Genomic DNA, 16,988 nt, shown 5'->3' with positions numbered 1-16,988 from the left:
ACCTTGTGCGTCACACCAATAACGAGCCGTTACGTCCTAAATGATAATTTCCCAAACGATCCACAAAATTGTGTTTCGTAAATAATTTAATAACTCCCTAAATACTTTTTTTAAGTAGGCTCTCAGTATACAGCAAACTTGGTTTTTCCTCAAACGCCATACTGCTACGGTAATAGGAATATGAAATCACTACAAACAAGATTTTGTCCTGTTTACTATGGTGAAACCAGAGCTAACCGAGAAATGACCGAACGTCCCGGAAAGTTGTGATATTTGACGATATTGCGCGAGTAGCACACCCGTACGTGACTACAGAGAATGGATAGTTTCCTTAACCGTTAGGATTTGTGGTACGAACACCCTCTCACAGGTAGGGTCATTAAATACGGTCAAACTCTTGCAAAAACATCCACCACCGCTCTTTGCCACTAGCAATCCAACGACGTCACTAGGCGCAGCACTCAAATACATTAAATTATAAAAAAAAACTGAATATGTAATGCTACCTATTCAATTTACAACACAACTCGTGTTTTATTTATTTTCTGAAGAAAAAAAAACCTATTATTATAGGAATTATGTTATAAAAGTGAAAGAAAACTGAGTACATTTACGATGTATCGTTTTATTAAATTTTTATGTGGTAAACTGATTTTAAAGAAGTAAATATATAATTTTTAATATTTTCGAATACAGGCTACATTAAAATTTTGCATTGTTCTGATATAAAATAAAACGATATATCAGAAATAAAATTTAAAAAAATGTTGCTAAAAAAAATAATTTTTCATAATAAAATTTTTGAAACAGAATAAACCCATGCAGATATAAAACCAGAGGTCCTCTAGAGTTTTTCATTTACAAGTTCCAAGCAGAAATCGTTTATTAATATAAGAAAAAAATGCATATCTCATTACATGTAACATAAATACACCCTCTCATATGAATTAGCTATGTTTAAAGTAATCCCTAAATAAGACCAAGTTGAATGAGTGTCGCAGTACGCAGTGTGTCGCAATGCCGCGCCGGCCGTGAGAGATCAGTACGGCCGCAGTACAATGCAACGCTCGGGCCGCTTTAATAAGCCAACTAATTACGTTAGACTCTTTATAAAAATACTGTCTTAAAGCTAAAGGTATAACCAAAAACATTTGTTTGGACATTTTTCGCATTGGGCTCTTCAAATTGGTGTAAATCGTATTTTTATCTGGGTGGCAAAGATAAAAAAAATATGTCATGAATTAATCGCTTAATATCATATCTTTAATATTATCACTTTATGCTTTTTACAACATTAATGGCTGTATTAGAGTCTCAAGATTATTTTGGTAATTTTATGGACAGTCTAAATTAAAAATTTTACAAATGGGTAGCATTTTAATGGACTGATGTAAGTCGCTGTCATCTAGGACTTAAATGCAAATTTTCGGTGATACGCACAAGGTCTACAGCGGTAAACTTTCGGTATGTTATTAAGAATAGTCAAATCTACAACTGTGCAAAAATTCAGCTTTGGACAAATTTTTCACAGGTTTGTGCCTTTTTAAGTCTTGGTTTCCTGGACTATGAGGGATGTTCAATTCTGCACTAGCCCGATAAGTTGACTTGGGACTCCGCACCATCACGTCCCGTACACAATCCACTGTCTGTTGTGACACGCCTGGCCGACCCGACCGTTTTGCGTCGCACAAACAGCCGTCTTCCTCGAATTTCTTGTACCACTTCATTATGCTATTGTAAAATGGTGGTGTTTTGTTAAACTTGCCACGGAAAGCTCTTTGGACACTCACTACCGATTCGCTACGGGCGTATTCAAGCACACAAAAGGCTTTCTCTGCCTGGTTCGCAGCCATTTTCAGCAACTACATGCACTAGCGCCCCTGTCGGTTGTTTTTTAAAATAGCTTTTTGGCGCTACATTCAAAAAAACTTTGAGAGTTGTTCTTTCTCGCGGTATATAATTTGTTACATTATTCTTTACCACTTCGCTGTACCGATTTTATGATATGTTTCACGGACTTTATAATTACACTATATATATATATATATATATATATATATATATATATATATATATATATATATATCACCAATGCACCAACTTCAAACATCTTTCGAAAACAAAATTCTCATACGTATTTAAGTTACGCTGCGCCTCGGAACGCGATAGAAATGAATATATTATTTCTAATCGTGAATTATGTCGCATCCACCATTTTTGTCACGCTGACGTCACAGGTGTGACAAACGTGTTTTGCTATAAAATTTGCGTCGCCGCCATCGCTCTATTCTGATTCCAGCATTATTGTGAACCGGCGTTTTTGTTGACATGCATAATTGTTGACATGCGTTATTGTGAACAGGCGTTATTGTGAACATGCGTTATTGTAAACCAACCACTTGATATAAACATTTTTTTTGCCATTACATTCGCACTATACGTACACGGCAGACATAAATGTTTAACAAGTAATTTCAATAGCTCCTGTTAAAAAATATATTTTAATTCAAATTTAGTATTAATTCAAGAAAAAAATAATTGCACGTGAACTTAAGTCCGAACAGATTTCGCAAAAGAATTTAATAAACGAAAACTCAAATTTACCAGTGCAACAGTTTAACAATAATTCGGAAACAACCGGTAAGTTTGTCGCGCCCACGATTTCGGTCTCGCTAACGTCACAGATGTGTCGAACGCGATTGGTTAGAAAAAAAAACAACATTCCATTCGCATCGCGTCCGAAAGCGTTGTGGTCGTCGCACTATTGCTGTCCCAGCACGAGAGAGTAAATATCTAGGACACCGTTTACCGTCACCGCCTGCCTGGGACTTAACTGCCACTAAACTGTGCGGCGTGCTGAGCTCCGGGTGTAGCCGCGCCTTTTGCAAACCGATCAAGATTTATTGAAAATGTCTGATTACGAATGTCATTTAAGAGACATTTCACTTCTCTATACAAGTTTCGTTTCATGGTTTTGTCTTTAAAGGCCACACACACACACACACACACACGATCAGACCAAACTTGTCAGTTCGGACTTATCAGTCTAAACTGCCGTGTGTGAGCAAGGATGATGGACTGATCAGTTGGAACTGATGGACTGACAAAATTTGCATCAAATCTGACTGTGGACTCGAGAACCCTCAGTCCGCACTGTCGTGTGTGGGGACAGCGTCTCGCCAGTCCAAACTGTCAGTCCATTTAATCAGTTCATCAGACCATCAGCTTAAAGTCGTTGCAGATATATTTGTTAATACCCATTGGTTACTTTGCTGCTCCCCCCCCCCCCCCCACCACCATTTTTCTAACTAAAAGTGAAACTGCAAAATCAAAATTTTCTTCCAGATTCTGCGATGAAACTATACATCCAACAGCAACCACAAGACTGATAGTGTGTGGGGAAGGCTTCAGTTCAGTCCAAGCTGTCAGTTCAGACTGTTCGGTCCGAACTGAGCACCTGGACTGATCGTGTGTGGAATCTTTGCGTGATTTTTTGCAAAGTGAAAAAAAAACTTAAACGGTGCGGTTTCGCGGACGGTTTAATGTATAAATAATTCTACACCTAGTATTGTAAGTGGTATAGGGAAGTGGTGCAGGGAGACTCCATCACCACAAAACGATAGGGTCACCGCTTGAAGTTCCATAGAGATGTGTTACCGACAATAGAACTGCCCAGTCCTGTGCCTAGCGCATAGAGGCTGTGAGGCGTGCGGCGTGCGAGTCAGTGTCGCCCTTAGCGCCCCCGCGCCCGTAGAGCGCCTGGAACGCGCATCGAGTCGGCCAGTCACTTCTACTGGCAAGGCATCACATGGTCTACACACTGCGACCCGTTTCGGGTTTTCACGATTTCCCGACGTCACTCCACCCAAATACAAAGGTGGGTCGTTAACATAAGCCATCGTCGATTTCTTTCCCAAATTTCAGTATTGTATCTCGTCGTCATCATCATCAGCAGCAGAATCATCGTCATCATCAACTGCATCCGGCCTGCAGCCTGGTCAACAAAGTAAAATGCGTCCATCTTCCTCTGTCCCTTCATCATTCCTCCTCCTTCATTCTATTCCAGTCTTTTCCTCTCTCCTGCACGCCTTTAACCATCTACATTTCCCACCTCCAACATGTTCCTCCTTGAGACCTTTTTTCCTGTGTACTTTAACTAAATAATTTTCCTAGGCATCCTCTCCTCTACCTTTTATTCTTCACATGAACATACCATCTCATTATTGCATTTTTGCATGATATCATTCAAGTTGTGTAATCCTGCTCTAGCTTTCCCCATCTCATTCCTGATCCTTTCTCGCCTCGTAACTGCCAACATACTTCTCATAAACGTAATACCTACTGCTCTGATCTCTTGTCTACAGCTCAAGTGTCTACCCCATAAGTGACAATGGGTGCATAGTAAGTATTCTACAATTTTTTTGACGTGACAACGTCTAATAAATCGATGAACGCCGGCTGCACGCACGAAAAAGTGTCCCGTTACGCACATTGTTCCGTTACGCTGTGTCCCGTTACGCACATTTTTCCGTTACGCTCATTGTGCGCTTGCGCCGCATCCATCTCTCTTCCACTCGATTGGAACAACCATCGATTTGACTTTTTCGAGACACATTAAACTTGAAACACTCCCATTCGTTTCCTACTTTTCCTATCATCGTCCTATCCTTAACAGAATAACACAGATTGGAAGAAGTTAAATAGCAAACATGTATAAAAGTTATAGTTTAAATAATCTGTTCATTAAAGTAATAAACATATTTGAATTAATGATTGAAAATAAAAGTAAATTTATCAATTAAATTGTAGATTTCATTTCACTCCTTCTTTGTATTCATACAAAATAGTGATAATTCAATAAAAATTATTCAATTTTATTCATAAAAGTATGCAATCATTTCATCATGTTTTGTTATGACGTTGTCACGTTAAACTATCGTCTGTAAACCGACTTTACAGACAACCAATTTTTTTTTTTTTTTTTTTTTTCATTTTAGTGGCACATCTTTCTTCCATATCAAATATCCCTGTCATCTCTAATGACCCTTGAAGAACAAGACGTAAATTTTCAACAGAAGTTATTGATACAAATAATAAGCCTACGCTCTTTGAAGTCATTGTTATTTGTTTCAAGAAACGGTGTGTCTTTACTCTGAAGGCTGAGTTTGGTATTTAAAAGTCAGTGTACGCGATTTAAATCAGTGTTGGATCAATGAACGACCAGTACTTGATTTTTTTTTTGTTCAAGATTTAAAACTTATGTTTTGGGTTTGGAAATATCTCAAACCATTCCTTTCGAGACCATCTCCACATCGGTACAAGAACATTTTATACTTTCAAACGTGGCCAAACGTTTTACTTATCTTGGTTGAACAAGTATGTCAGTTAACTTATATACTGATTACTGCCCAAATACTTACGCCAATAAAAACTTACATAAGTAAGGTTTTGCCCTGACATATTAATATGAGAAAAAAAATTTCTGAATAGCTGTCCCCAAGACTTCGTTCGCGTGGACCAAAAATTAACACGGGTTATAAAGATATAAAATATAGAAAATTTTATTTTATTATTATGTACACTAAATTTATGAGTTACTTTAAAGCTTTCCTGTAGACTACATATTTAGTTTTACGTTCATGAGCAAGCTCAAACAATGTAGTGTAATAACTAGTTAAATAATATGCTACTTACATCTGAACATTTGCCTATTTACTCCCAAGTTTACGAATACATTGAACTAAATTTAAAAGCATCTTAAAAATCAACGATGACTCAAGTAACAGCATTAGATGTACTTATTAGATTTTGGTATATAATTATCATATCTACAGAACCGTTTGAGAAATTACAATAACGAATACCACAGTAGTATTAAGATTATAATTATAAGATTATTGTAAGATTATAACGTGTATGAAGTTAGTCAATAGCATCACAGTTACTGAGTTAAATAATTTGGTATAAACAGGCAGAAAATATTTTTTAAACGTTACATTTAGTTTAGATACATCATTTGCTAACAGACAAAATACTTATTATGCAATAATTTGATAAACACTGACAGATACTTTCATTTTATTTATTGACTAATTAATTGCTACCACGAGGATATTGATTTTTTTTTTCATTTTAACTTCCAGCTTAGTTGTGTTATTATGGTTATAGTATCCATAACTCTTCTATGAAGTTTATAAAAAAAAGTTATAATAATGCACATAAATAACAACACTCACTAAACATCACATCGAAAAGAAAATAATTACAAGAGGAATAAACATTTTAGTGGTTATTGAAAAAGCTGTTTTATAATGATTTTAAATATTTTATTCTTACCTTTTGTATAAGAGTATGCATATCGTATTTCAGTATACCTCTTTGTGCGCAAAATAAACGAAAATAATACCTTAACATTCAGGTATTAATTAAAAAAAAAGTATATGCACCGTCTTTTTTGGAGAGGACCTAACAAGTTCACATTTTCTATCTGGTTGCAGAAATTGTTACCAGTTCTTTCACAGCCTCATAATGGCTCGTGGTATAATGCATTCATTTTATGTTTGTTGACGTAGAAGTTTTCGTATTGACATTACGAAAACCTGCACCTTTATTTCTTTTTTTCCCTTTTTTACTCACCCGTAGCAGGAAAATAAAACGGGTGGATTCAACTTTGCAGAAACTTCTCTATTTTATATCCACCCACCATCTTCCACTCATTTTGACTCTGAACTTTCCCCTAATGATGTAAAATTTCGTTTCCGTCTCCCCCTCCCATCTTCTTCTCACCCCTCCCCGCCGGTACTGCTCCGGGCCAGAGAAGCTGCAATAAAGCCAGTCTCGCGAGTGGCTTGTTATATTTCCCATGGGAGGGAAAACATTGCGGTGAATATCACGAGAGGGTCGCTCGCACAAACCTCTTCAACCCTTTCAGCAACATCCCAACCAACACTCGGCTTCCATCCCGCCAAACCCCTTTGGAGAAAAAAAACTTTTGCTGTACACCCCCTCCCCCCTTCCTTTTTTCCGCTATCTCTTCTGCCTCAACGATATATTGCATCTACTCCCGGAGATCTGGTAGAAGAAGAAAAAACTTTCCCGATGATTATGAAACAAATCCAGCCATGAAACTGTGCTCTTTCCATTCGATTTCACGTTCATTATAACCCTATTACAGAATGAGTTTTTTTCTTCTTTTTACTTCGCTCTCGTTCTCTTCCAGCAGGAATGCTTTTACACGACAACCCCTCTTACCCCTCCCCATGCTGAGTGCATGTTTTGTCGGAGCCACTTGGTTTTGTGAACGCGCCCGACCACAAGGGCGTGGCGACGCCGCACGGCCCCGGAGCGAGCATACGTGCGCGCGAGAGTCCGCATTCAAACGCACGTGCGCAGGCGTGCGTCGAAACAAAACAAAAAAGGCACGGGGTGCGTTATTTTTTTCCGACTTGACCTCGTCCGTGGCGCGGCTCTCGGTTGACAGGCACTAGTTCGGAAATGGTGCCGTCGCGCTGCCAAAAAAAAAAAAAAAAAAAAAAAAAAAAACTGAAATTTTCAAACGCTTCTCTACGTGTAGAATTTTGAATTTTTCACGCACAAGAAGGCCCATAATGTTTCATGGAGAGGAAACAAGGGAGAGTCATCTCTTTACTAAATGTTGTAAACAATTTCGTTACGACGATTTTTCAAGTGTTGGAAATGTGACTTCGTTAAAGATCGGTAGGCAATTGATTTCCCCATATTACATATTAAATTAATAATATTGCTGTTGCGTTCCGGGGTGGGTGCAGTCAGGGCCGCAACTAGAGTCTCTAGCACCCGGGGCAATGGATTCATGCGCCCCCCCCCCCCCTCTTTTTTTGCACATACCACACCAATAAAGTGGGCGGTCCGGGGGCTCTCCCACGGAAAAATGGTGCTATTTAAGCATTTTCCATACCTACATGTAACAGTTTCTGTGCTACTGTAACTTCCATGCATGAACCCACTATGTCCATAAAGTAGTCCGTATAATCACTAGACTTGTTCATTAAATTGTCATCATAAATGTTTTTTTAAGGATTCAAATTCAACTTGCGAGACCTTTTTGCAGCAAAGATTTTGATGATATCATCATAGCAAATAGAGGATGCTCTCTTGTGTTCTATGGAAATAATTCTCAAATTCAACAGTCTGTCTTGCCTCATACTATTTCTTAAAGAATTTTTTACAATTTTCAATTTGCTGAAACTTCTTTCGCCTGAAAAAACTGTTACAGGAAGGGTAAGAAATATCTGAAGGGCTGTGGTCAGGTTTGGATATCCTTCTTCAAGTCTGTGTTCGTGAATGAGCTTCAAGAGGGTCGCTGCAGATGCTGTTTTCATAGTGTCATCAACTGCCAAGGCGTGATGTTTAAAACTTTCCATTTCTTGAACTATTTCTTCTCCATTGATGTCATATTTGTATATTTCAGACAACCATTTGGCTGCAGTCTTCAAATCTTTAACTTCCATTTTGTAGATGTTATTCCCATTTAAAAAGCTAAACTTGTCATTATTTGCTTGGAGAGCCTGAAACCGGGATTTTAAGGCATTCACTATTCCATCAATGATATCTAACAAAGCTATTCTAAACAGATCGTGCTCTGATAAGTTGTAAATTTCATCTTCGCAGCATTCGTCAAACATTTTCTTCTTCTTTTTCTTTTCCTTGTTTCTTTAAAATCAGCAGGTACATTTTTGTTCTCAGCAATCTTCTTGGCTTCCACAAAAGCATCGGTTGGTGCATTGTCCCTAATATATTCTAGATAACTTAAAAGACCATGAATGTTTCTGACTGAATCATCTACAGTTATAAAATCTCTTTGAAGAACCTGGTTCACATGATCAATTTTCTTTAGAAGTTTGTACCAGAAACAGGTTACGACAATGAACTCAAACTTACTGATATTTCTGAACAAAAAGGTAGCCTCAGTCTTTGTCTCAGGAGATGTAACAGGGCAAACAGACAGTTCTTCCAAAGCTTTGTTAATCTTGTTCAAATGTTTATATACAACCTCTACAGCTTCCATTCTTGCTGACCACCTAGTTTTACTGAGAGGTTTCAGCGAAAGTGGTAAATGTTTTTCTAGAACTTCCCATCTTGATGTTGAGGCTGAAAAAAATATATACAGGCGATTAATTGTCCCAAAGAATGTTTGAGCTTCAGGCGATGCTTCAGCAGCATGTGCTCCAACTAAATTCAGAGAGTGAGCTGCACGTGGCACAAAATATGGTAATTTATGTTCCTTTAGGGCGTATGTCCAGGTCATGATTTTAGATTTATATTAATCACTGATCAACTTTTAGACATTTTCAATCGTTTAACTTTCACGAAATGAAAAATATATATAGTTGCATACTTTTTGCATAATTAGCTGCCAAAGTTACATTTTTAACCTTTTTGGGTTGTACAAATAAGGAGAATTTAATTTATTGCAGAACTGAAACTTTTAAGGAATTACTGCAATGCCACTGGCTACTTCAAGAAATGGTTTGCATTTCTATCACAAAAACTCATTTCATGTTTCTTGGCTGTCAAGATCATAAAAATTTTGAGAATTTTGAAATGTCAGGTAAAATTAATTAATATTTTCTGAAATCTAAAATCTAAAATCATGACCTGGAACGGACCATGCGCCCTTCAGTATTCTTGATTGTACCCCTTTATAGATGCCAGCCATATTGGCCCCATTGTCATACGACTGCCCTCTAAAATTTCTTAAGTCCAAGTCATCTGTTTACAACCTTTTAAAAATCTCTTTAGTGAGACCAAAACCGGTTTTGTCACTGATAATGAAAAAGTCAATGAAGCTTTCCAGAATTTCTGGTCCACTCTCTGTCATTTTCACATAGCGAATTATTTCTGTCATTTGATTTTTATGACTGATATCAGAGGTTGAGTCGAAGATCAAGGCAAAATACTTCGCATTTCTAACATCATTCAGAATATCTTGTCTTATTTTACTTGCTATAATATCTAAGAATTCATTTTGAACTTTCCATGAGAAATAACTTAATTGCCCTTTCTTATGTCTCTGTATGTGTTCACGCATATTTGCATTGTAATGAGATAATAGGCGAATTGTATTCAGAAATTTTCCACTCCTGGGATCACCAAAGTCAAACTGTTCTTGTGATCCCCTTAGAGGGCTTCCCTGTTTTGCCAGAAACATTATAGCATCTACAATACAATATAGTACTTTCATCCAATGACTTTCTTCTTTTGCTATCTGATCTTGAAGTTCTGTGTTTATTCCTCCCTTTCCTAAAGAAGACTCAAGAGTTTTCCAAGAACAAAAGCAAAGTTTGTAGCTTTGCGAGTTTTCATGATCTGGAATCCTTTCACTAAGTTTTTTCCAGTTAGTAAAACCCTCTTCTTTAGCCAAATATGACGAAGTTGACTTTGACTTTTTTGAAATGTGGGATAATAACCTGCATGGAACACATAATAGTGCATTTTTCGTTTGGCTGTAACCTAGCCATGACCTCTTTATCTTAAGTCCGTTTGTAAGTTGTTTAACAAACCAGTCTTTTGTTAGATTTCGGCCATATCGCACACTTTGGCTGAAATCTGGATTATGTTCATTTTCTACTCTCATTTTTGTTATGAAACATCTCTGGGAATCAGAAATGTTGATTGGCCATGTACCAGGGTCTTGAAAATCAAAATGTAACTCGCTCTTCTGAAGTTCCTGAGTGGCCTGAGTGCCTACTGAAGTTCCGGGAATAAACTCCTGGTCCTGTATATTTTTCGATGCTATTTAACTATTTGGTTCTGTAAAATTGTTAGCTGATGTTTCGGCCATTCCAGGAATTTCTTTAAATTTGTCTCCTCTTCGTTCTTCTAATCAACTCCATTTCCTCTTATGCCTGAAGCAGGCTCAACTTGCTGGTCTTGGTATCGTCCCTCTTCTTGCTTATCTGGTCCTAGATCATCACTTGTTAGGCTTCCTTTAATTTCACCTGAAAAAATTATACGTAAGGTACTCCTTAATATTTAGATATGGTATTGAGGCATGGTGAAGGGTGAAGTTACAGCATGGTATATAATAAAAGACGTATGGCTAGAGATCTCGAATTATAACAGGTCCCCACGTAAAGTTCAATAGTATTGAAGAGAGTTACTGCAACTTTTCTAACCTAACAAAGCTTTTCTTAATTTTTTATCCTATAGTGAAATAAAAATTTACTGAGTTTAGTGACCAACAGTAATTGTTTAAATATATATATATAAGTTATTCGTAAGTTGACATAATCTACACATGTTTAAAATAAAAACATAACTGACAAAGACTTGCAAGTGTACTGTAGCAATGATTGACTACTGTTTTATATACATTCTGCATGACTACTATTTTTATATACATTCTGTATTCTGCTGAAAATAAGAAATTCATAATTTATATTTGTTAATTTTAATTCCCTAAATGTGCATTTGGTCAATTAAACCAACTCATGTGTTTATTACAAAAACATTTTGTTTGGATCGCTTTGTTGAACAGCAGTATTTTCAATGTTTTGCCAGTTAACACCAGGAAAATTCTGACATGGATCCTTAACGAAGGCTTTGATTCCTACCACAGTCACTCTCTCTTGTGTTAAGCTGTGGCGAAATCGTCTTTAATGTTCAAAAAGGCAGTCATTTGTCTGATAAAATCACAGGCGTGCGCTCGGGTAAGGCTGGGTGGGCCCTTGTTAGAGTAACGCATATAAATTAGTAAGATAAATATTTAGTTACAGCAATAAATAAAAATTTCTCGTTTTCTTCCTCAAAAATTCAAAAATTAGGATTTCGAAAAACCTCAAAATACTTTTGCCTTAGAAAGAACACAAATTCCTAAAATCAGCTTAATTGTCCTAAGAGCTAGCAGCTCTTAGCCGCAGACGTCATCTAGGAGTATGACGTCTCCGTGGCAATTTCCATTACGGCCGCTATCTTGAAAATCTTTATTTATTATCCGAATTTTATGAAAAAAATTTAAAATTTATAAAAAAATTCAATTAATAAAATTTTAATAAAAAATATTTTAAAAACATACTTTTACGACATGGAGCTAGGAGTCCTCGGTTCGAACCCGGTGAGGGCCAAAACCAAATGGCGACCGATCCTTTCCTCACAGTGGCTGCTGGCAGAATGACCATCACTTTTTTCATAGCATATATATCATCAGGTAATATGACGTCATGTCCGCCATCTTGAAAATCCGTAATTTTTATGCTAGAAAATCGGGAAAAATTTTAAAAATTATAAAATATATATAGTAATTAAAAGTTAATAAAAATATTAAAAAAACACTGTTGCACTTTTCATTACGGCTGCCATATCGGAAAACAGTAATTTTTATGCTAGAAATTTGGAAAAAAATTTCTAAAAGTATAATAAAATTTAATAATCACATTTTAATACAAAATATATAAAACACGTACATTTACGGCATGTAGCTCGGAGTCCTCGGTTTGAACCGGTGAGGGAAAAAATGTCGATGGATCCTTCTTCCATGGAAGCTACTTGCTGACTGACCCACTATCCAAGGTATATATATCATCAGCTGGTATGATGTCATGTCCGCCATCTTGTTTTCGTCTGCTGGATGCCACCCTCTTGTTTTCGGTTCCTAGAGTGTGCTGACACCATGTTAGTGTAATTTTTACCCACTAGAGTGCAGTAATCATTTATTATATCGGTGGCACCCATAATCTTGAAATTTGGATGCCATCTTGGAATTGTGTAATTATTTAGCTAGAAATTCGGGAAAATTTCCAAAATTCATCAAAAAAATCACACATTTATGTACTGATTGGTTCGATCTCTGGATTAAGCTAAAAATAAATTTAATTAAAATACCAGAAAAGTGTCAGGTTCGAGGAATTAAACACAGCAAGTTCTTTTGCAAACGTAATATTTATAAATAATTTCTATTCTACTACAGGAACATTTGCGATAGTTATCAACTTTATAATCATTTAGGCCTGCATAGGCGTGAATTGACTAATTCTTAGCTCCAATCGGTTTATACTAGACAGAGACCAACCAGATCCTTTACAGACATAGTACTCCTCTTCTTGACAGAGTTTCTGGATACCGTGTTCAGCAGTTTGCTTCACATGGTCAGAACTGTAAATTACTGCAGCCGATGTCTTGAATGCACACTTCTTCACTTTGTCATCGAACGGATATGGCTTTCCATATATACAGTCCAACCACAAAATATATTTCAAATGTCCATTTGTTGCTACGTCATTAGTAAGCTGATTGATTATGTTCTGTCTGATATCGTCAAGAAAATTACAAATGTATTTCGACTCACTAAGCATACTTAGACAATACTTAGTAGTCTTTCAATGTTCCACGAAATGCAGACTGCGCCAAGTAGAAGCCATTATCATTCACCTGTAGAGCACCGATAACAGTCTTAGGTTTAGTTTCATGTCCAGACGTCATACCAATCGGTTGCTGCTCATCTGTTTTTTTGCCTGTACGCTCACGAGTCTTCATCTTAAACCGAGGATTCTAAATTTCTGCAGGTAAATCATCAGTAGGCACACTGACTTTACCGTTGCATTTTTTCGCATGTCGTCGCCAACTATCAATTCGAGTAAACCATTCATGGCACTCATCGCAGCGAAACTTCATGCGAGAAGGATTCTTCTTACATTTACTCCGTTCATGTCTCCGTACATCATGGGAAAACACGAACGACATATCGCAGTAGCTGCAAGGAAACCGTGCTGATGAAGTCGAACCTTCCAGACCCGAACCAGATGTCGATGTTACTGCAATTGTACCATTTCCAGGCATACTCTTATGCACATCAATCATTCGTTGTTGCACCGAAACCTTTACTTTCTTTCGCGCAGCTGGTCCTTCGCATGTCTTTATGTGCGTTTTCATATTATCTTTTCTGGCAAACTGCTTGCGACATTTATCACAAACAAATATTTTACGATATAGGTTCTTGGCACATTCTCTCTTGTCGTGTCGACGAGCATTGCTGTTGTTTGAGAAAATCTTGTCGCAGTAACAGCACCGATGTTCGTTAGTTGTTGACGAATCATCACCAATTTTATATCAGTACAAATAGGGAAATAGCGTCACACACAATATACAGAAAATAATGAAAGAAAAAATTGGAAATTCGTTAATAGAATGTTAGAATCCAAGAACCAGAAAGAAAATTTCCCGCGATGTGTAATATCTTTTATAGCCAGGTTGTTAGTAGAAGTTAAATCAAGTTGTTTCAGCTGACGTTTATATTATATAGCTGCATTACTAGGGTTTATAAACTGCATTGCTTATGGGAGGGGCTTACTCAGGGCCGGAACTAAGGGGGGGGGGGGGGGGCATGGGGGGCATGTGCCCCGGGCGGCAAATATCAGGGGGCGGCAAAATATGAAAAGTGGTTCACTAAAACAAAATGAAACTAGTCATTAAAAAAAGTTTTGAAAGTGTACATATCGCAACCAATAAGTTAGCCAAGAAATTAAGAAATTCTATTTAACTTGATTATGCATAATTTGTAAATATATTCGTACTTCAAATGCGTTACTTCACTCTAAGAAACAAGTATTACCATAATTCGTGTTCTGGAGTGAGTAAAACCACTGCGATGAGAGCTGGCATCTCAAGGACCCGTTGCGCGGGTGATCACGTGGCTGAGCAAGATGTAGCCCTTTCTCTGATAAATAATCTCATTTTTCCAGCCCCTACTCAGTCGCACCTGTGTTTTCGTACCATGTGCGTCTCTGCCTGAGGACGGGAGCAGATAGCAGTTCCCGAAACGTCGCTTGTTTCTGTTTTGGAAAAACTATTGTGTTTGTTTCGTCTTTTCGTTTTGTCGTGTTTTTGTCTCGTTTAAACCATTGTGCTGAATTTTTTTGGTTTCAATATTTTTGTGTCATCATCATTTGTGGGGTTTTTTCGTTCTTAGTACATTTCTTTGTTTTTCTTTGTTTGTTGACGATATTCCTGTTACGGAATATTTTGTGGTGTTGATATCCTGTTGACAACAGCAATTTTTTGCTTAATTTGTCCTTTTTGTCTTTTGGTTATTTTTACTTATTTATTTATTTTATTTTTTAGTTTTATTCTACAGAAAAAGTGCTTAGCAATGGCGTATGTCAAAAAAACTTACATCAAGTAATATTGGAAGTCATTGACAGATTAATTATGGAACTGAGTAACAGTTTTAAGGCTTTGGAGAACATTAACAATAAGTTTGGATTTTTAAGTGGTGTTCAAATTCATAAAATGGAAGTAGAAGATTTAAAAGTCAAAGCAGCAGAATTAGGAAACACTTACAGTGCCGATCTTAACAAAGAAGAATTCGTATTTGAAATTGAAAGTTTTAAGCACCATGCATTAACAGTAGACTATGAATTAAAAGATGCTACAGCATCAACAATGTTGAGCCTTATCTGCAAAAATAAACTGGAGGAGGCACATCCTGCTCTGAGAATGTTTCTCAACCTTCCAGTTACAATCGCGTTAGGTGAAAGAAGTTTCAGTAAACTTATACTTATTAAAAGCTATTTGAGAAGCACAATGGGCCAGCAGAGATTAACAAATCTAAGTATTATATCTATTGAACACAAACGAGCTGCTTTGATCAATTTTGATGATATTATTTGCAGCTAATCATGCTCGAAAAATTAAATTTTGAATTGAATTTCTTTGTATGGTTATCAATACAATATTATACTCAATTAACAATAGTTTGATAAGTCTATTTCATTATAATAAAAAATGTAATTGTATTATTTTTCGATTAGTGTACTTGATAAATAAAAGTTCTCAATTATGTATAAGTGAATGGTATCATTTCAACCACCGCTTCTAACGAAAAAGGGTATGTTATAATGTTGGTAAGGAGGGGGCGGCAAATTAAGCTTTGCCCCCCCCCCCCCCCCCTTAACGAATCTCCTAGTTCCGGCCCTGGGCTTACTTATTAACTTAAACAAATGTCGACAAGAAAACTAAATCAGGCCGGTATTTGAACCCGCTACCTCTTGCACTATAAGCGATTACACAATGATAGCCAGCTGCAAAAGGTTATAAAATTGCATTTATTAAATATATAACTCAACATACATAATTACAATAAACAACAAAGTAAAACCAACTGAAAGTTTGTTAAATCTGTATGGGGAAATACGCTCTTAGCTCTAAGTTTGAAGCAACACAGTGCAATACTCAAATTGCAAAAAAAAATAAAAATATGCGTTTGATTTTACATTTTAAAATCCGATTCGCATTAAGGAAGGCATTAACTTTAACATAATATTTCTAATTCTTACTTCGACCAAACTCAAGGACATAGGATAGAAATGTATTACATATACTATTAAACTGTATTGTTTCACCTAAAATTAAACAGGTATTGTTCTATTTCGATTAAATTCAGCTCATTGTCAATATTTCTTACTTTCCTTCTTTTCCTTCATATCTCGTTCGCAGCTTTCGCGTGTTTGTTTCGTTTCCATGGACGAGAAGCCCGAGTTTTGCCCGGAATTTGTTTACCCATTCATACTTTTATATTTAAAAAAATCTCGAAGAGAAAATTTAATACATAAAATATATTTATAAATTTATTGCATTTATTTCCACAAACTTCACTTCACCTTACTTCTTCCTACTAATGCTCACTCTGTCCCTTGAACCTTGACAAGTGTTTATTTTGTTTGACTAATATTCAAGGTCATTCAGCGAGGGGGGTGGGGAAAGAATTCCGCGCGGCCTAACAGCAGGAGGTGCCAGTGGGGTGCGTACAACACAGGCACAACTACTGTACAGTCCAAGAGAAGAGTGTTGTAGGCAACTGACATATAACAAAAACAGTGTTGCAAAACTGGATATTTTTTGGGTGTTGCAAATTACTAAAAAAAAAAAAATCAAAACTGATTTTATTTTACAGGTAAAGTTTCAAACTAGCAATTTAAAAAGTCTGAAATTTTTTCATTCAGAGATTAATGGTG

The sequence above is a fragment of the Bacillus rossius genome, chromosome 1 (assembly GCF_032445375.1).
Source record: "Bacillus rossius redtenbacheri isolate Brsri chromosome 1, Brsri_v3, whole genome shotgun sequence".
NCBI classification, from domain to species: domain Eukaryota; kingdom Metazoa; phylum Arthropoda; class Insecta; order Phasmatodea; family Bacillidae; genus Bacillus; species Bacillus rossius.
This window is presented reverse-complemented; position numbering follows the sequence as displayed.